The sequence below is a fragment of the Triturus cristatus genome, chromosome 2_1 (genome assembly GCF_964204655.1).
Source record: "Triturus cristatus chromosome 2_1, aTriCri1.1, whole genome shotgun sequence".
Taxonomy (NCBI): Eukaryota; Metazoa; Chordata; class Amphibia; order Caudata; family Salamandridae; genus Triturus; species Triturus cristatus.
In genome coordinates this window covers 653,007,426-653,029,021 of record NC_140581.1, presented here as the reverse complement: position 1 = coordinate 653,029,021, position 21,596 = coordinate 653,007,426, and positions in this window count along the sequence as shown.

Genomic DNA, 21,596 nt, shown 5'->3' with positions numbered 1-21,596 from the left:
CTTTCTGATGAACTATCTGCTTTTCCTTTGTGTGGTGCTCTGGACAATTGTATATTCATGGCACAGTATCTAATGGCCACTGGGAGCAAGAGACTTGCTGTTTGTAAATGCAACACTTTGGAATGGGAGAAAATTAAAATGAGGAGTTAACTTAACCATTAATGTAACTTTCCACTTTAATTTTCACCTATTTAAAAGTATTCAGAAACATCACTTTGTTCTCATGCCAGCTTTGAGTTGACAAGGACTTTTATTTAAGAGTTAGATACCTCTGTGTTTCACTTCTTCATTTCTGTGTCCAGCCTCGGTCATAAATTTAACTGATCACTACTCATTGTCAGGCCCTGCTATCTGCTGCCTGAAGATAATAATGTAAAATAAACTCCGCCTTCCCAGTACTTTAAAAGGAATATGTGACCCTGTGCTTATTTAAAAATGAACTCAAGGCTGTGAGCTGCTCTGAAGGTGTCTACGAAGAAGTACTGGTAGTTTGCGATTGATTGGTTGGAGACACCTGAACCAACACCAAACCTGACTGTTTCTTAAGGAGGACTCGCACTCCTGCCTTGTAGGGTGCAGCACAACTGCTGGCTCATCTCTACATCCATTTCTCCATCTATTTAATTTCTGCTTACCATAAACCAGGATACTGCATCTGAAATGGGATCGAAAGGCACACGTTAATCTTGAAGATGCAGAGGGAGCAGGCAAAAATTAAGAAAGTGTCTTGGGAGACCTACTGTAAGAGACACTAACAAAATCAGTCCAATGTTGAGCCTGTCTAGAACGTGGAAGTTTCATGTCTTTGGTAGGGCTGGGTATAAGGGATGCTATGGCCCAATTTTAGGTAACCTCTGCGCCGTTGCAAAGTCACACAAATCGGTGCAAAGCAATGCATTCTTATTTACTTTCCAAATGTATATTGTTCTGGAATGATGCCCTGTATTCAGCTGGAAAAGTGTGTTGCACTGCTGTGAATCACTTTGTATCAAAGGGCGTTTCTGGGGGATTACAGTACAAATACCCACAGAGCCTGCTAAGAACAGCCACGCCCAAGCACTACCAGCGATTACCACAGGCAAGGGTATTTGGGCAATAAGGAATGTCTGCAGTGCATGGGCAATATATTAGGGGATGTGCAGCTACCGTAGCTAAGTATAACTTGTGAAAATTAACGTTTTTTAGGTCTCGCCAAGGCAGCGCGCATGCGCTACATAGGAGAGGACCTCATTTAATTGATCAGGTTTTTCCCCAAAAACGTGAAACGTGCACGCGTTGCATTGCTTTCTATTGCAACGCGTGCACGTTTGGCGATTTCCTGGCTGGAGCGAGCGGCACCATATGTTAACAATTCTCGTGCTCGCTCCTGCAAGGTAAATGCTGGGGAGCCAGCAGGGCGCGCAGAGCCATCTGTCTGGTGTCAGGTTTCCTTGCCACTTGTTGGGATTGATGTTAACATAGCAACGCGGTGCGCTCCAGCAGCTGACCATCAGAGAACACAAAGAACAGCTGTTGTAGCGAGGACGTATCATCATTGACAATCGTAAGGGCACGGTTTGCTTAAAATGACAATCGTAAGGGCGCGGTTTGCTTAAAATGACAATCATGAGGGTGTGGTTTGGTTAAAAGTACATTTGCCCAGTGCATTGAGCAATTTCCCCTGTCCGCGGGTGTTGGAAGGCGGACCTCTGGGGAGTCGGCGAGACCACCCAGTGGGCCTCCTTCCTGTAAGGAAGTAGCCGAGCGCCGCTGAGAAGCCTCCTAGGAGAGGTCCTTCCCCTATAATCGTACTAGCCCAGTAACACCACCACACAGGACTCGACACTGGTATCAGTTCTCACATATTTTTATCGGTAATTATCGTAGGTTTCTTTGGCAATATGTACAGGTGGATCGAGGGATCCGAAAAGAGTCTCAACGTCTTTGTGGGGAAGGGGTAGCGGGACAGTCTCAGTATCAGCCTGGTACGGGGGTACCCTGCGCCCAGGTATTAAGCCTCCAGCTGGGAGGGACTCCGGGAGTCGGAGTGTCGGGGGCCGGACACAAGGGCGGCTCGAAGAGGTCGACCCACGACGGAGTCAGCAGGGCTCGGAGGATCAGTTCAGCTAGCTCGAGCCGCGACAAAGTCAGCAGGGCTCGGATGGTAGTTCCGCTAGGTCGAGCCGCGACGAGGTCAGCAGGGCTCCGATGGTAGTTCCGCTAGGTCGAGCCGCGACGAGGTCAGCAGGGCTCCCAGGGTAGTTCAGCGAGGTTGGGCCGCGACGGCGTCAGCAGGGCCCCGAGGTTTCCGTGAGGATCTTATTCTCAGCGAGGTGGAGCCGCGACGCAGTCAGCAGGGCTCGAGGTACAGTTTCAGGCAAGAGTCTTTCCGTAGGGTCAGCCGCGATCCGATCAGCAGGGCTCTCGACTCCAGGATACAACTGCTGTCCTGGTGCGGGTTCGCCCCAGATATAGGTCTGGAGCCCTTTGATGTCCGGACCCTTGCGTCCGGGGGGGGCGGAGAGGCCGGGCTGGGAGAGGCCAGACGCCCAGCGGGAGAGGCGCCAGTGCCCAGGGAGGCCGGAGAGCGATCGCACCCAGGCGTTGGGGGACGGTTGGGGGTCCCATCGAAACTCCCCTCCTCCGGGATCGGGGGATTGGTCACGTGGTGCCCCCTGGCCAGATCTTGGTGCCTCGATGTCGGGGTTTAGCTGGGGCCGCGGCCGGGGGGGGGGCCGGGTCACGTTGGCTGGTGCGGGTAGATGTGTACAATCCAGGGGGGACCCCGAAGGGTGAAGGGGTCCCCGGTCGGCCTGAAAAGGGGGCCAGGACCACGCCACGAGGCCGGGTCCAACAGGCGTCCCCCCCAGCCGAAGGCAGGGAGAGTCACCCATCTCCTTGGGGGTTCTCCTCGCCAAGGCGGAAGAAACGGGACAGGCCGTCGGCATTGGCGTGGTCGTTGCCGGGCCGGTGTTCCACTGTGAAGTCCATCCCTTGCAGAGAGATGGACCATCGCAACAACTTGGGGTTCTCTCCTCTCATTTGCATTAACCACAGCAAGGGCCGGTGGTCGGTTTGGACCCGGAAGTGGGTGCCGAAGAGGTAGGGCCGGAGCTTTTTGAGGGCCCATACCACGGCGAAGGCCTCTCGCTCGATGGTGCGCCATCTCTGCTCTCGGGGCAGCAGTCACCGGCTGATGAAGGCCACTGGTCTGTCAAGGCCTTCCGAATTTACTTGGGACAGGACCGCCCCAACCCCGTACTCCGAGGCATCGGTCTGTACTATGAATTCCTTGCTGTAGTCGGGGGCTTGCAGCACAGGAGCGGTACAAATTGCTGTCTTGAGGGTAAGGGTGGGCGTAGTGGGCGTAGTGGGGCTACGTGAAGCAGCACGTAGTGTGCCCAAATCTACGCACACTACGCGCTTCGCGTAGCCCCACTACGTGCCACCCACCTCCCGCCCGCCCGCCCTTCTTTTAAATAATATAAGCAATGAAAAATAAATTAAAGTAAGTCGACTTACCCGTAAGCGCGGCGTCTCCGGGGCTCCCTCTTTCTGTTTCTAATTTCTTCTGGCAAATGCGCATGCGCGGACGCCCGCGCATGCGCATTTCTCGCGAGAAATGCGCATGCGCGGGTGTCCGCGCATGCGCATTTGCCAGAAGAAATTAGAAACAGAAAGAGGGAGCCCCGGAGACGCCGCGCTTACGGGTAAGTCGACTTACTTTAATTTATTTTTCAATGCTTATATTATTAAAAGGAGGGCAGGCGGGAGGTGGGTGGCGGGTGGCAAGCAGCTACGCTTCGCCCTCGGCGTGTGCGTAGCGCTGCCCTGCTTCGCCTACTTCGGAAAGTGCGAAGCAGGCAGCGCTACGTACACTACGTGGGCGAAGCGTAGTGCTACGCCCGGGGTTACTTGAGGGTCTCGAAGGCCGCCTGGCAGCGGGGCGTCCAGTTCACCTTTTTGGGTTGCTTCTTGGACGTAAGCTCCGTGAGGGGTCCCACAATGCTCCCATAGTTTTGGATGAACCGCCGGTAATAGCCCGTGAGGCCCAGGAAGGCCCGGACAGCGGTTTGGGTGGCTGGGGGCTCCCAGGCCTTGATGGCGTCGACATTTGGCTGGAGGGGAGCCACCTGGCCGCTCCCCACTTGATGACCCAGATAGGTCACGGATCCCTGGCCTATCTGGCATTTGCTGGCCTTTATCGTGAGTCCGGCTCTCTGGAGGGCGGCCAGCACCTCCCCGAGGTGCCCCAGGTGCTCGGCCCAGTGGCAGCTGAATACGGCAATATCGTCCAGGTAGGCGGTGCTGAACGCTTCCAGCCCGGCCCTGACCTTGTTCACTAGTCTTTGGAAGGTTGCCGGGGCATTTTTCATGCCGAAGGGCATCACCCGAAAGTGGTAGTGCCCATCGGGAGTGGAGAAGGCGGATCGCTCACAGGCACCGGGGGTGAGCCCGATCTGCCAGTATCCGGCAGTGAGGTCGAAGGTGCTTAGGTAGCGGGCTGCTCCTAGGCGGTCGATTAGTTTGTCTGCCCGAGGAATGGGATGGGCATCGGTCTTGGTGACGGCATTCAACCCTCGGTAGTCCACGCAAAATCTGAGTTCCGGGGTGGTGCCTGGGGCGGCGGCCTTCGGCACCAGGACCACGGGGCTGGCCCAGGGACTGTCGGAAGGTTTGATGACCCCGAGGGCTAGCATCTTGGCGACCTTGGCTTGGATGCAGGCACCCACTCGGTCGGGCACCCTGTAGGCTCGGTGTCGCACGGGGGGGCTGTCCCCGGTGTCGGCGTCGTGGACGCACCAAGGAGTGACCCCGGGAGTGAGGGAGAAGAGGGCAGCGAAGGGTTGCAGCAGCTGTTGACAGTCGTGGCGCTGTTCCGAGGTCAGGGTGGTGGAGAGGTTGACGCCCGCTATGGAGCCGTCTTGGTCGGAGGTCCCCAGGAGGTCGGGTAGGGGCTCGGAGTCGCCTTCGCCCCCATCGTCGGTAGCTAGCAGCAGGCTTAGTTCCGTTCGGGCAAAGTGGGGTTTGAGCCGGTTTGCGTGTAGAACCCGGACGGGGTTCCTGGGGGACTCCAGGTCGACTAGGTAGGTGACGGGGCTCTTCTTCTCCACCACCTTGAAGGGCCCGGTCCATTTGTACTGGAAGGCACAGGGGTCCACGGGCGACATGACCCAGACTTGCTGGCCTGGCTCGAACTCAATGGAGGAGGCGTTCTGGTCATACCAGCGTTTCATGTCCTCTTGGCTGGCCTCGAGGTTGGCCTCGGCCAGGGCCCGGAACCTCCGGGTTAGGTTCCGCAGGGTCAGGAGGTACCAGTAGACGTCGGGAGGGGCATTTCGGAGGTTCGTCTCCCAGCCTTCCTTGACCAGGCTGAGGGGACCTCGGACAGGGTGTCCGTACAAGAGTTCGAAGGGGCTGAACCCCAGAGACTTCTGCGGGACCTCCCGATAGGCAAATAGGAGGCAGGGCAGCAGGACGTCCCATTTCCGCCTTAGGGGCTCTTCCAGGCCCTTGATCATCCCTTTCAGTGTTCTGTTAAAACATTCGACTAGTCTGTTACCCTGGGGGTGGTACGGGGTGGTGAACTTGTAGGTGACCCCGCATTGTTGCCATAGGGACCGCATGTATTTCGATTTAAAGTTCGTACCTCGGTCGCTCACCACTTCCCGGGGGAACCCCACTCTCGAGAAGATTCCCATCAAGGCCCAGCCCACCACGGGGGCTGTCACAGTTCGGAGAGGGATGGCCTCAGGGTATCGGGTGGCGTGGTCGACTAGAACGAGGATGAAGCGGTGACCCAGTGCGGTTCGGGGGTCCAGGGGCCCCACTATGTCGATCCCTACTCGCTCGAACGGGGTGTTGACTGCCGGGAAGGGCTGGAGAGGGGCTTTGACCCATCCCCCAGTCTTCCCGCTGGCTTGGCAGGTCTGGCAGGTCTGGCAGTGATTGTCCACGTCCTTACGCATTCGGGGCCAGTAGAAGTGGGTCACCAGGCGGCTGTATGTTTTGTCTTGCCCCAGGTGCCCGGCGAGGGGCACATCATGTGCCAGATTGAGGAGGAAACCTCGGAATCGGAGGGGGACCACCAGCACTCGACCGGCCCCTAGTTCTGCGATCTTCTGCTCGCTGTAGAGCAGGTCATTGTCCCAATAGACCCAGTGCGTTCCCGTTTGGTCACCGGCGGCCTGGGCGGCCGCCTGCTGTCAGGTCCCCTCGAGGGAGGGGCAGGTTTTCTGTTCTTGCTGGAACTGTTCCCTTGTGGGTTCCCCGTCGTGGCGCCATGGTGCAAGTTCAGGGAGTTTGCCGAGGGAGGCGATCACATCCTGGGGACGTTCGGACGGCCCGGCATCCACGTCGGGTTCCTCCTCGACAGAGGGAGGTGGGGGTTCGGGCCCCTCGGGCTCGTCGGGGGCCGCCGCTACGGTTGGTCGGTGGGCCTGAGCGGTCATGGACCGGGTGGTGGCGCAGGCCCATTCGGGCAGTCCCAGCATCCCCAGATGCTCCCGGCGCTCAACCTGGGCCCAGGGGGAACTTTCCAGGTCGTTCCCCAGGAGGCAGTCCACCGGGGCGTCGTCGCGGACGGTCACTTTCAGCAGGCCTGACACTCCTCCCCTCTCGAATGGAATCCGGGCCATCCGGCACATGCTCTCGGTGTTGTCGGCCGTCCGGACGGGGCACAGTACATGAGGCAGGATCTGTTCGGGGGTCACCAGGTGGCAGCGGACCGCGGTCACGCTGGCTCCAGTGTCACGGAGGGCTTCGGCCCGGCGTCCATTAATGGTGACCCACTGCTGGTATTTCTGGGTGTTGCTCGGGATGGGGGTTTGGGGCACCATTTCTCGGCTGCCCAGGCATACGAGGGACATGGCGGCCGGCTCCCACTCGGTGGACCTGGTGTCGGTGTTCTCTTCCTCCTCCTCCCCTTCCCCCAGGGCGGCGGCCGCCAGCTGTCAGGGCGGGGGCCCAGTGGTCCCGCTTCGTCGGTTCATGGGGCAGGTTGGGTCACTGGCATAGTGCCCTGGTTGATGGCAGCTGTAGCAGGTTACCGTTGGCCGAGGTCCTGGTCGGGCTGGGGTTTCCCCCTTCGTGCTAGGGTCGGGGACGTGCGGTTCGAGGGCGGACCCCGAGGAGGACTTCGGGGCGGCCCTGCTGTAAAGTCTCGGTTCCGGTTTGACCCTCCTCCTCCGCCGCGCTGGCGGGGGGGTCCTGTGGCGTTCCGCTGGTACTCCCCCATCGAGTTCTGGGGGACCCGGGTGTTCACCCACCGATCGGCCTCGGTGGCGAGCTTCCGTGGCTCGGTCAGTTTGCTGTCGAGGAGGTGCTGTCTTAGCTCGACGAAACAGTTGTTGGAGAGATGCTCCCAGACAATGAGGTCGAACAGCTGCTCGTAGGAGGTGACTTTGCTGCCCTTGACCCACCCTTCCAGGGCTCTGCTAAAAAAGTCGACGTACTCTACCCAAGTGGTACCGGGGAGTTTCTTGCAGTCTCGGAAGCGCTGGCGGTACATTTCTGCGGTGAGGCCATAACGGGTGAGCAGGGCCTCCTTCATGTGATCGTACGAGGTCATCACGTCGTCCGAGAGCTGTAGCAGGGTGTCTTGACCCTCGCTGAGGAATCGTCCCCATAGGCCGGCACCCCAATCCTTCCGGGGTACCCGATGGGAGGTCATGGCCACTTCGTAGGCTTTGAACCATTGTTGGATGTCGTCGTTCTTGTAGTATTCTTTGACGACATCCTTGGGGATATGTACCTTCGCCTCTGTCGGCGGAGGAGTGTCCTTGTTTCCGGGGGTGCCGGTCTCCCCCTTTTTGGACTTAAGTTCAAGCTCCTTGAGGCTCCGCTCGTGCTCGAGGGTTAGCCTTTTCTCCTCTCTGTGCCGTTTTTTTTCCTCAATCTCTTCGTGCAACCGTAGTTGCTCTAGGGCCAACTTCTTTTTCGACAGTAGGAGTTCTCCGTCCAGCCGGAGTCGTGCGAGTTCTAACTCATGGGTCCGGACCCTCTCCCGCTCCCGTATCTCTTCTGAGGATAGGCCGGCTTCCATGCTGTTTCTTCCCCCATTTGCCGGGGCCGTGGTTGGCTGTAAGGCTACGTTTAGTTCTGACGTTCCTTCGCTTTGGGGCGACGCTACTCCGGACTCTACCCAGGCTCTTAGGGCTTTCTGCATGTCCTCTTTTGAGCCTAATCCGGTGGTCTAAATGCCTTTGTCTTTACAGAACTGTTTGAGTTCTTTGTGGGTATATTCCTCCAACCGTTCTTGTTGGAACCCCGCGGTTGTGGTGGTCTCCTGGCTGCACATGGTTATTCTGCGTCTGGTTAGGTAGCGGGTGAGTCACTTGCTGTACGATTTGCGTCCGGCTCGGATCCCGTCGCTGGCCACCAAATGTTGGAAGGCGGACCTCTGGGGAGTCGGCGAGACCACCCAGTGGGCCTCCTTCCTGTAAGGAAGTAGCCGAGCGCCGCTGAGAAGCCTCCTAGGAGAGGTCCTTCCCCTCTAATCGTACTAGCCCAGTAACACCACCACACAGGACTCGACACTGGTATCAGTTCTCATATATTTTTATCGGTAATTATCGTAGGTTTCTTTGGCAATATGTACAGGTGGATCGAGGGATCCGAAAAGAGTCTCAACGTCTTTGTGGGGAAGGGGTAGCGGGACAGTCTCAGTATCAGCCTGGTACGGGGGTACCCTGCGCCCAGGTATTAAGCCTCCAGCTGGGAGGGACTCCGGGAGTCGGAGTGTCGGGGGCCGGACACAAGGGCGGCTCGAAGAGGTCGACCCACGACGGAGTCAGCAGGGCTCGGAGGATCAGTTCAGCTAGCTCGAGCCGCGACAAAGTCAGCAGGGCTCGGATGGTAGTTCCACTAGGTCGAGCCGCGACGAGGTCAGCAGGGCTCCGATGGTAGTTCCGCTAGGTCGAGCCGCGACGAGGTCAGCAGGGCTCCGAGGGTAGTTCAGCGAGGTTGGGCCGCGACGGCGTCAGCAGGGCCCCGAGGTTTCCGTGAGGATCTTATTCTCAGCGAGGTGGAGCCGCGACGCAGTCAGCAGGGCTCGAGGTACAGTTTCAGGCAAGAGTCTTTCCGTAGGGTCAGCCGCGATCCGATCAGCAGGGCTCTCGACTCCAGGATACAACTGCTGTCCTGGTGCGGGTTCGCCCCAGATATAGGTCTGGAGCCCTTTGATGTCCGGACCCTTGCGTCCGGGGGGCGGAGAGGCCGGGCTGGGAGAGGCCAGACGCCCAGCGGGAGAGGCACCAGTGCCCAGGGAGGCCGGAGAGCGATCGCACCCAGGCGTTGGGGGACGGTTGGGGGTCCCATCGAAACTCCCCTCCTCCGGGATCGGGGGATTGGCCACGTGGTGCCCCCTGGCCGGATCTTGGTGCCTCGATGTCGGGGTTTCGCTGGGGCTGCGGCCGGGGGGGGGGCCGGGTCACGTTGGCTGGTGCGGGTAGATGTGTACAATCCAGGGGGGACCCCGAAGGGTGAAGGGGTCCCCGGTCGGCCTGAAAAGGGGGCCAGGACCACGCCACGAGGCCAGGTCCAACAGCGGGTGTGAAGTGGTTCTCAGTCTCCAACGCTTCAAGCTCCACTCTCTCCTTACAAGTGCCACCATACTCAGCCTGGCATACCCCCACCAAGTCCAGACGGCGGGGATTCGGCAGAAAAAGCAAATATAAACCACCCTAAGTTAATCAATCTATTTCTATTTTTAGTCTCCGCGAAAACTTCTGGTTAACATCTTTAAACATTTGTCCCATTTCAACATTAGAGGGCACTCTAATGTTTCATATTTTAAACAAAGGGTCACTAGATTATTGTTCTTGTAATAAAGTAGCATGGCTGAATTGATTGGACTGAAGCTGCATTGTTCGTAATTTATGTGGTTCCTCGACGGAAGGTAACATTTAGACTTTGTCTGAGTCTTTGAAAAAAAGTGGAATACTTTTTGGGCAAATAGTTAGGCTCCCTGTTGTATTATCTTGTCTTTGTCTCCCTTTGAACAGAATAACGTATCAGACAACACCGCACAAGACAGCAGTCACCTGCACGCACACTGCACTGCTCACTCTGTAGGTCCGACTGGTTTACATTTTCATAGCGTTCAGTTTGTAATTAAGCTTTTTAAAAGATTATTTTTCGTGTGAGGGGTTTATTTGCATTGTGGGATATTTATTTATTTATGCGTTTTTATATAGCATGAACTTTTTTCGATGTCTTATCACTCAAAGTAAAAAGATCTGTAAATAAAGAAGCTTTACTGGTTTAGGTGCTTTGCATTCTGTCAGCTACAATGTTTATTATTTCTGATCGCACAACTAAATATTTTAAAGGTAGTATTTCACTTTACAAATCTGGATAAGATACATTCTGATAATCCAGCTATTTTAATGGGACTTGAGATCACGGCAACAGCATTTAAAGAGATCCTTTCCCTTCAAACGTATTGACGGAAATATTTATTGAGCGCTAAGGACACCCTGTAGTTTATAAAGACAAATGTATGTTTGTGATGTCAGGGTACAAAAGTACCAATTCGGAGACCACCTATTTCAGAGACACTTAGAAACAGACTGAATCAAATGTAAACTCGAACAAGCTTTGCAAAGCAATAGGTTTCTCATTTGCGAGAGTTTACGTTTTTGGCTTTATAAATGACAATGCCTATCTTTCATGTATCTGTTTTCAAAACAAACACATAAATAAAAGGCATTGTCATTTACAATGCCAATAGCTGAAACTCTCACAAACGCGAGACCTATTGCATTGCAAATGCTTGTTAAATTTTCAGTCGAAATTATAATGTCCTTTCAGCAGAGGTTCCAAAATACTTTTTTCACCGGGATGGTGTCATAGTCATGAATTATTTATTATCTATAATTCACAGAAGTTAAAATGTCCCCATAATTTACAAATGTAAATCAATGCGTGGACTAGAAAGCAGACTACAGTCACGATATATTGCCATTATTTATCTTCTATGTACACTGATACAATATCATGGCAGGATAAAAGCGTCGCAATTATGTACGTGAAACACACTTTACAGAGGGGATTCAGCAAAATGTTCTGGAATCGTTAGCCAAGTTGCGATTAGCAACCTGCGGTGCACGTGTGTCCACCCTGCTCAAGGTTGTTCAACAATGAGTAAGGACATCATATTTTAAAAGGTATATTTTTTTGATCAGTTTGTGAACACTAATGTGTGTTTTCAAAGATCACATTAAAGCACACATTCCTCAAAAGTATTTGCAGCAACTTTCGCTTGACATTCACCTATCATATACTCTGCATAAATGTACATTAATTACTATTATCATTTAGAAAAACACTTTACACATGTTCAAGACTTATTTATAGTGCACGAGTCCACACAAACACAAACTTCTACCTTCTATCCTGTCTAACTTCAAAAAAGATTAAATAAAGAAGCTGGCGCGTCTTCCACTTCATTAATGATATGGAACACAGACAAATTAACCTATTGAATAGTACTTTCCTTCTAGTGAATGTGCGTTTGTACAAACACGTTTCAATTCAACATAACAAATGTACTTTTGACCAACAACGTTTATGTGAACCTACAAATGCACAATTATGCCTAAAATGTACATTTACAACAGTGATGTGCATTTTAAAGGGGAAAAATATACATTCTTACAATATCCACACAACATCACATTTACAACAGAGAATTAAACATGCACAAAGTCAACAATCAATGTGCCATAAGAGAAGACACATTTACTCAAGGAGAGTATGTCCGTGCCCTCTACTGAACAAATGTGCACAGATTAAAGTTCAGTTAATAATGCAACATGAATCGAAACAGTCATAGTCAGTAACTTAATGCACGGTTTTCAAAGGGAGTTAGTGGTATAAGAGTCCAATAAGTGAAGAACAGCACACGTAAAGGAATACATCAAGGTACTCAAATCCATTAATGAACTATGTTATTTATAAACCGATAATACCCGGAGGTGGAGATTTTGCCCATGGCTAAATCTCCGCCACTGGCTGGAATCCCCACCTCTGGGCCGGAAGCTCCGCCTCCGGCCCGTAAACTCTGCCTCCGGGCCGGAAGCTCCACCTCCGGGCCGGAATTTCCGGCCCGAGTGCGGACGTAAAGTTAGTAGTCGTAAATCCATTCTGTGAATACCAAAAGTAGTAAGTGCATTCTGTGAATACCAAAAGTAGTAAGTGCATTCTGTGAATACTAAAAGTAGTACGTTTAGGATTTTGTCTTAAATTAGTTTTGTGAATCGGGCCCAAGGCATGTTGTGAGTATGAGCCATCACCCTCCTCTTTTGATAGCTGGCCCCTTGATATGAAACAGTATCATGGTGTTGACTCTGCAGAGTCTCTGACATTAAGCTAGATAGGTAGGCCTAAGCTATGCTTATGGCTGAGGTGTGACCTCAGGGATCCGCTGTGTTTGACACAAGTGTGGAGGTGCAAACAACAGAGGCTTGCTGGAAACCAAAGGAGAGCGGGTTGAGACCCCATGTGGCCAAATTTATGGTCGCTGCATCTGCAGATGACCGTCAGTTAAGTAAGACCCTACCTGTAAGAGGATGTTGAGAATCAGTTGTTCCGTTGAAGGTACCTTGTTGCTTGTTGAGGGTGGGAAACTGCTGGATTTTGCACCCATCAGTGCATGATGGATGTCTGTGGCAGACAGTGGAGCTGTCGATGGTCAGTCTCGCTCCTCCAAATTCTGTATATAATTGAATTTAGGATTAGTTTGCAAATTTTGTAGGTAGGTTTGAATTCTTTCAGGCCAATGAGACAACATAGTCCTGCATGACATTGCATGGGTGAGCTGGATTTCCTGATTCTGTGACTCCAGTGTTGGTCACACATGGGCCTAATGGAGACACCTCAGCACAGAGGGGTGCGACAGAAGAGAAGGAAGGATGTAATATATCACCAAAAGAACTATGGATTTAATCCAGATCTCTAGTCTGGGGTGAATGTATGATTTATTAAGCATCCCATCCATCATTTGTTTGCGTAGTAATATATCACCAGGCATCTTGGAGAACTTTCACTAACCGTGGAGGATCGATAGTATGCATGGTAATGGGGTCAGAGGTGAAAGAATCAGCCAGAGAGATGTCTGGGGAACAGATACTGATGCATGGTGGCATCTAAGAAGACCACATGTTGCATCCTCACATGTCAGGAAGCAGGAAGACTCTCAGGGGGCTTGTTTAAACGCTGAAGCAGATACAGAGCCATATGACAGATGCTCCTGGGACCTAGAAAGCACTGACACCTTACTCTCCTGCAAACGTCCATGTAGATCACTAGACTGGCCTGGCTGTAGAATAATAGTGAGAGGTGGAGACCATCAGAAGCTCTTGTCTCCTTAAGTAACCTTCCTAGATAAATTCATGCGGCTGTTGGACTCTTGAAATATCCTCTCCTCTATCTGAACACATTGAAGTATCGTTTAACAGCAAGCTACTCCTCACCTTTGCTTTCCTTTCCATGCTTCCCTCATAGATCTGCCCTGAGCATTCCACCTCCACATAGCCGTTGTCCTTGCTCCTCCGTTTACCTCCTTTCTAGCCCCATGTCATCCCACCATGACCAGGATGGCTTCCCTGGGCACTCTCCCACGTTCTTTGATATTTCTTCCTTCTCTTTCCAGATTAGATTTCCTATACTGGCTTCTAATCTTTGCTTTTGACTAACCCCACCTCTCCTAATTAAAGCCCCCTTTTCAAAGTCTGAGGCACACAACTGTCCTCATTGGGTGCACATATTCGTTCTCTTCATTGATAGGGAAGGATCTCTCTGGGCCTTAGCCACAGCATCCGATGAACATCTGTCAATGGAAATGAATCCATAAAAAATACCCCAATTAGCCATATTCCATTACGCGTCCAAAGTGGTTATAACCCTCAAATAGATCTGCAGACAGACCACCAGCTCCCCTTTAATACTAGGATATATGTACGGACATATGCCTCTGACAGTGTAAACCTAACTGGAGGCAGCAGAGCTGTGTATACGCAGTGGACAGTAAGAATACAATCAGAGAGCGGAGGGGGGCTACTGAATTGAAATGGGGTGGAGGGGGGCTATCTACAGTCTTGTGTTGGAGTGTTCTTCAAAGAGGTGTGTCTTGAAGTCGACAAGATTGTCTGCCTGTTGCATGGGGGGGGGGGGGGCACGGGGTCCCTGGCTACTTTCAGTGCCTGCTCTCTGCGTTGCCCACTAGTTATTCATTCACACGATTAATATTGAATTTGAAGTAAAGTTGTTTTCCATTTCTGTAAGGTGCTGTTTTCCTCTAGATCCAGACTTGTTTGAAAATACTACAGTGAGGTCAAGAAACATCATCAGCGAGAGGAAATGGCAAAAAATAGTCTATTAAGGATATCTACGTTCTTTGCGTGTCATGACAACCTTGGTGCGCCGAGAGCCATCTTAGGTCACAGTGTTGCACTGGACAGCGACGCCCATCCCTGCTATCGCGGAGCTTGAGAACAACCGTGCCAGTGAGCGCGAGGGTTTCGAGAAAGCTTCAGCTAGACACAGCGTCGCGGCAGTGCAGGCCTCCGTTTGCAGCACCGCTCGGCGCCTTTCGTGCAGATTGCCTGAGACGCCTCCTGTCAGAATGCTTTATTTTAGACTCTAGCCCCACACATTTAAACAATTGAGGTAACATTAAATTAGGCTTAGCTGGCTGACTAGAAACGAATGTGAATACATTTTCCATGACAGCTGTCAGGTCCCATTCCGGAACCGCGGAAGAAGTGAAGTGCAGAAGTGATGTGCGAGTGACACCGTACATGCACACAAACTTACTCCGTTTAGGTCTCAATAATTGTCATAACTACATTCTTCCAGGCATCTGTTCTTTCTCTCCCTTCCTCGCTTAGCTTCTCAAAAAAACAGAAAAAGTGCAGTTTATGACATTGGGCAATGTGACGAAAAGCTAAACAATGCGTCTGCAGTGTTCCTGTGGCGCGTTTTGAGAATGCGAGTAATCCCTTAAGAACACGCTGGTTTCCTCCCCGTCCCGCCATTATGTACAACATGCGCATCTGTTTTTTTTCGTCCCTCCCGCCCGGGTGATCTATCACGTCCAGCTATGGAAACCCCAGGGTTTCTTTCCTTAAGGCGTTGTGTTATCCACCGTTTAGAGACTCTTGTCTTATGTTTCACTGACAGACACGCAGCTGCACATTGTATCCCTCGGCTTTGAAATTGCATCGTTACAGTCCCTGCGTACCAAAACCTATAATGAGAAAGAAGTCTTTGTTAAAATACTCAGCAAAAGTAAGGTTGTGATAAAAACAGACTTCGTCTCTGCACACAATAATCGCTGCTTGGGGTCAGCTGGGTACTATCTCTGACTTCAAAAAGACTGCATCAGCCAGTCCCATCGAAAATAGGCTACTTAGACAGGCGTGTGCAAAAATGTGCATCGTGCGTGTGGAAGTGTGCTTTTTGTGCTATAGAAATTACAAAAAGTGTTGGAAACCACGCTAGCATGAAATTTCACATATTTTTGCTTCAGACGACTGGTTCCATCAGGAAATTTCTTGTGGGAGACAGGTTTCAGCAAAAATGAATCGCGAGAAACTTTTCTCCCGAGCCAGTCCTCTTTCCGGGATCTCTAGTGACTTTTAATTGCAAGATATGCCCTCACATTCAATTTTCACTCAATATACCACAAAATGCCCGTTGCATAATGTTTGCAGGATTGTCTTGAGATTTTGCTTAATTTCAAGGACGTATGCGATTTAGCACACCCTCAGTTTACTAACATTAGTGTTACCTAAGTGGGAGAGTTCACAGCTGCACAGCCACATAACTGCATGTCGTTCTCTGGAGATTTGCACCTCCTCTCTACCTTGGGTGTTCCTTAGCAAGGCTGTTACTATTTTTTCATATTCAGTATGTGAAACATCAGACATTCCATGGTGTTGGACCTGGCCCTTTTTGCAGAGTTATTTCCAAACCTTTTGCTTTCTTCCTCCTATTTTTCTGATCTTTTTTTTGCTGACTTTAGAACGTTGCGCACTACCACTGCTAACCAGTGCTAAAGTGCGTGTGCCCTCTCCTTTAAAATTATGGTATGATTGGTTTACACCTGTTTGGCATATTTATGTTACTTGTAAGTCCCCTGTACAGGATTATTCCATATAATCAGGGGCTCTAAATTAAATGCTACTAGTCGGCCTGCAGTGTGTTGGCACCACCCACAGGAGCAGCCTTACAAACATGTCTCAGGCCTTTCACTGCAGGGCCTTCATTCGTAGTTTACGGCCACTTTGACATGGAATTTAAAACTACTTGCCAAGCCTTAAACTCCCCTTTTACAACATATTGGCCACCCCTATGGTAGACCCTAGGTAGCCCTATGGGCATGGTGCTGTGTCGGTAGAAGGTCGTACACGTGCCTTTATTGTGTGGCATCTCCTGGTAGTGGCAAACAGCGATTTTGTTTCTCACTACTGTGAGGCCTCCTCCTCTCATGGACTAGCATTGGGAATTCCCTTATATGTTTTTAAGTGGTAATGCCTGATCTGAATGGAGTAACATTGACATGTTGGGTATGTTTATAATTGCAGCGTTATATCCTGCTTACTGACGCACTTGGATTTTTTTTTACTATTTTAGAAATGCCACTTTTAGAAAGTGGGTATTTCTCTGTGCTTATGACTCCTTGTAATTTGCAGCCTGCTCCAATCCATGTCTGGGTCTGGTTGACAGCTACACTTTGTGCATACTTTCCAGACAGCCATCACACAGGAAGGGTTGGGTGTGACAGGGTTACATCTGTATTCCTCGGCATACTGATGGTCTCCCTGGGCTTGGCTCTTACATTTGTACAGGCTGTGTCCTGCCCTCACACAGAACTTTGAAAAACTGGAAATTACCTCATTTTGCACAATGACGATGACCGATGTTTTGTGTTGGGAATGCCATTGATTTACCCCCTACTGATGTCTGGAGCCAGGACTGGGGTTGAAAGGGAGTGTTGTGTACCTCTAAGGTTTCTTTTGAAATCACCTCTTGAACAAATACATTTTGGGGTACAAGTAAAGGGGCTCTGACCAAATAATTATAGACACTGCATGGTGATTGTAACCAGGTGCTTCTAGCATTACATGCTGGACATTGCCAGGGAATTGCCAGGATACCAGGCGAAACCACCATTAGGACTATCTGCTTTGCTGTGTTGACCTGCTGCCTGCTGTTTTCTGGGCTGCTGGAGGTACTGCCACCTTTCATCTGCCCTGATAGTGCTGGCCTGCCTGTACCCTGCATGTGCCCCCTAGTGCGCTCCAAGAGCATGTTGGCTTGCCCACTGGTCGTTTCCAATTCCAGGGTCATCAAAAGTTGCACCTGTAAATCACTGCCATGGGATTCTTGTTGTTTGGGAGTCTGGCAGCAGTGTGGACTACAGTAGGAGCTATGCTGAAGTGCTCCATTCTTGCCATCTTGTTTTACTGCCAGTGCATGGTGAAGCACTGCTGGGGGCCAACTGAAAGTGCTTGTGAAGCGCTTTGCCGCCATAGGATGATAGCGTCTGCTAGGCGCTCGTCATCACTACAGAGTGACCTTTGAAACAAGAGGGCTGTGTCAAGGTCCCCGCTCCCTGGCAGATATACCGATGCGTGGTTCATTGCAATGAGGGAGGTCTGGGCTTTTGATTTAAGGCGCATTTCCAGGGAGATAAGCACATCAACACGCTCATCACACCGGCGTTGAGGGAAGTGCACATCACAAGGGAGCCTCCCGTGTGTTAGCTCGGAGAGCGCCTAACCCTCCCTGTGTAGAGGGGAAGATCCGGTACCTGTCTGCCATTTCTTCAGTCTGGGCTGGCAAAACCCAAGAAGACGTCGCTAGCCGGAGGATCAAAGTGCTGAGCAGCACTGGGCCTGCCTACCCCTAGGAGGGGGAGAGATCACAGGGCCGTCTTTTCCCTGAGTCGTGGACCTCTACAACTCAGGTAACTTGACAGTTGCCCTGGTGTAGGCGGGCCCTGGTGGTGTTGTGGCTCTCCTTCCCATTGGATTTCCCTCCCTGGGGAGCTGCACTGCACACTCGTGGGCAGCTGCACCTGGTGATTCAGCATGCACAGGACAGGATGAGGTCTCCCGCACAGGGTTAACGTTGGTGCCTTCCCCCCCTTTTTGGGTAGGACGTACCTGAGAGTACCAGTTCCTTGTTGGTACATGACGGGTGAGTCCTCAACTAAGGCTCCCGATCTGGAACTGGTTACCTTTTGAAAAACTGGAAATTACCTCATATTGCATAGTGACGATGACCAACGTTTTGTGTTGGGAAAGCCATTGTGACCACAAACATTGCACATAATAGGAGTGCTGATGTGCTTCACCCTATGCTCTTATGGGAATATTTGGTGATCTGTGTGTTTATAGAGACTCATAATGGTTGGTGGTGACTCATGTTTTATTCTATTATCTGTTGCTTTTCATGCTTTGATGTTGCAATGTATATAATTTTGATTCTTGTTCTGTCAGGATTGGCATAGTATGCACTGTACTTGTTATTCATGCCATTTTGGTCTATGTTTTGTGTACAACACACTATATATATTTGTATACGATTCGGTGTGGAGCCTCTTTTTTGGTGTATTCATTCTGTTGCTGTTGTGCTTTACACATTGCCTCTGATGCTAAGCCTGGCTACTCTGCACCAAGGGTGAGCACAGATTATCTTGGGTGTGTAACTTACTTGCCCTGACTAGAGTGGTGGGTTCTGCCTGGCTTAGATGCATACCCTAGCCAACTAGAAACCCATTTTCTAGCACATGGAATCTTAGTTATTGAGCAAACGTTGCAAAGAGATTGGTGTTCATTAGTGGTATACATTTACTAAACAAGATGCAGCATTACAATTATGAGTGAGCTAGATCCATCTCTTGAGGGCTTTGTATGAATGAGGTCCACTGAGAGAAATCCTTAAAAACATGCAGGTATAAAATATGTAAATGAAGGAAGTTTATAACTGTGAAAACATGATCTTGAATCCTATTTCTTTAGTGTTAAGGTCTCCCTCTGAACTAATATAGCACGGCACGCACTATGGACATTTGCACAGTTCATGTATTTGCAGTAAGGCGGAGCCTCATTTTCAACTTTGGCAACCAGAAGAGGAATTTCAAGAAATAACTGAAGTCAGCAGTGTATTCATGTACTGCATCTTTTGTCTCAAGGACGTCTCAGGTTTTCTCTGTGAGAAGATCCTGACACCTGCTCTTTAGATATGTTTTGCTGAAAGTAACATGTTTGTGTTGCATGTTACGGTCCATAGATGGGTACTGAGGAAAAGTGTATATAAACTGCTCAAACGTGCATGCATTTTAGCATTACAGGCTCCAACTGGTCATTTTTGGATGCAAACTCTACTCGGCGGAAATGGCAAATGAGCTAAATGAGCTAAATGCTTATAGAGATGGTCGGGGCGAAATATTTTATAAGGACACTGAAAAAATAACAACCAGTATAGGAATGTGTATTGTTTTGAGAAGCAAAGGCCACATACTTGATGGGTGCTATGACTAAACTCCCACTAGACTCTGAAGACTTTCTTCATGAAAGCATATGGGCGCATGAAAACGTTCTGACACGCAGCAGAATTATCCAACTTCAAAGGAAATATCATTCCTAAAAATGTTTTAATAAAAGTGTCCATACCTTCAGGACTTGTTCTTAGGGAATCACTCTATGCCTTACAGGTTCAGGGGCTCCTCACCATTCCAGGACAGGTCTACACTGAATATACAGTTTTGACTAGTCCACAAGATTTCAGTGCAGCAGTATTCACACTTTTTGTCCAAAAGCGCCTTCTGCACTGTCCAGCCACAGGAGAGATGTTTCACAGGGGAAGGCAGGAGAAATGTCGAGATGTATCTGGCCTGCTGGTTTTCTTTCAGAAGGACATAGATCTCTCAGCCACGTGACAAACCACGAAGCACACTCTCCTGCCAGAGGAGAAACGTCCCACAGAGCAAAGAGGAATGAACTAGCAAGGCCTATATCTTTAAATGCCTGCTAATCAACAAGGGCACCACTAGCTCTTGAGATTGCTGGTTCCAGAGATTCTATGTATACATTTCTTAAAATAGTCCTCAGTGAGACAGGAAGAACTTCTTCTTTCTTAAGTGTAGCAAATAGCGAAATCATCTTTTTCTCATCTGTTTCAGGGAAATCTCTCTGGAAATTTGGACAAAAAAGACATTTTAAATTCAAAAACCTTCTTAGCAATTGACTATGCATTTGGCCATAATCTTCTAGCTATTGCCTATGAACTCTCAACGTATAGGATGTACATTCAGTTTCCCCCTCTCGTATTGTGCAGTAGTACGACCCAGCTCATGTTCTACAGACATGAATTCAGGCAGAAGCAATCCTTCAGGTTCCTTCACCCCAGAAATTATCAAAGAGGATATTTCCCTTTTTATTTTAAGGTCTCGTTGTATCCAATCCATACCCAGAGCTGACTCACTTACTCCTATCAGGCACTGCAGGATATCTCCACCCCATAGCCCATCTGCTGCCCCCTCTCATGCAGGTTGCATTCAAAATGCTGATTCTTTTCTATTGGTGATGGAAGCATTTTATTTCCGATTGACTTCTTTCCTATTTGGAAACACTGTAACCCTCGTTTTTAGCATTTTTTCAATTTTTCCTTCAAAATAAGAAGACAACATAAGAAAAAGAAAGAAATAATATATTCAATCTCTGAACCAACTACTTTACAACATTTGGGGCTTATTTACACTGGTGCATCACTTTTTATGGGGGAAAAGTGATGGACCGGCGGCACAAGGGGCTTGTAAATAAGCCCCTCACTACTAATCTGTAAGGGCTATTTACAGGCACATGTACCCAGTGCTTTAAATGGGCCGGTACCCCCCAGTAAGGAGTGCCGGCACTTTTTTATTTTGAGAGGGAGAGTACCGGCACTTCTCGAGAGAAATGTAATACTTTTAATTGGAGAGTACCGGCACTTCTCGAGAGAAATGTAATACTTTTAATTGGAGAGTACCGGCACTTCTCAGGAACAAGCAGGTACTCTAGTACTTCTATTTTTCCATTACAAGGGCTGAACGCAACCGGGAAGGCCTGGATGTCAATCACGTGTTCTCATCTCTTCCGGCGACCTTCTAGGAAAGTAGCAGTGGCTTCTGTTTGCAATAAGGGCATGAAGCAGGTGCGGTTGATAGTTCAGCTTAGAATGTTAATTCCTTTTATTAAGCAATGCCGCGGTGGTTAGGCACACCGCATTTAATATTCCCGGAACTGATCAAGTACTGCAGGCAATACAATGCCGGCCACATCAACAACCTTTCCATACAAGAGAATCTATATGCTGAGAAATTGGTTAAATACGAATTTATTTTAAAAATTAGACATTTGAGTTTGCAATCCATGGTATGTATTGCAATTATGCTCTACAGCCCTGGCTGCAGAAAAAGTGCACTGTTAAGCACATGTTCAATTTAAAGATGCAAATAGATAACACTTTCCCCTTACTCCTGCACCTTGTGTGCACATAGATGTTGGAATTGCTAAAATTATAGGTATTGTACCTTTACAATAAAAAGGGGCTGTCTTTTTAACCAG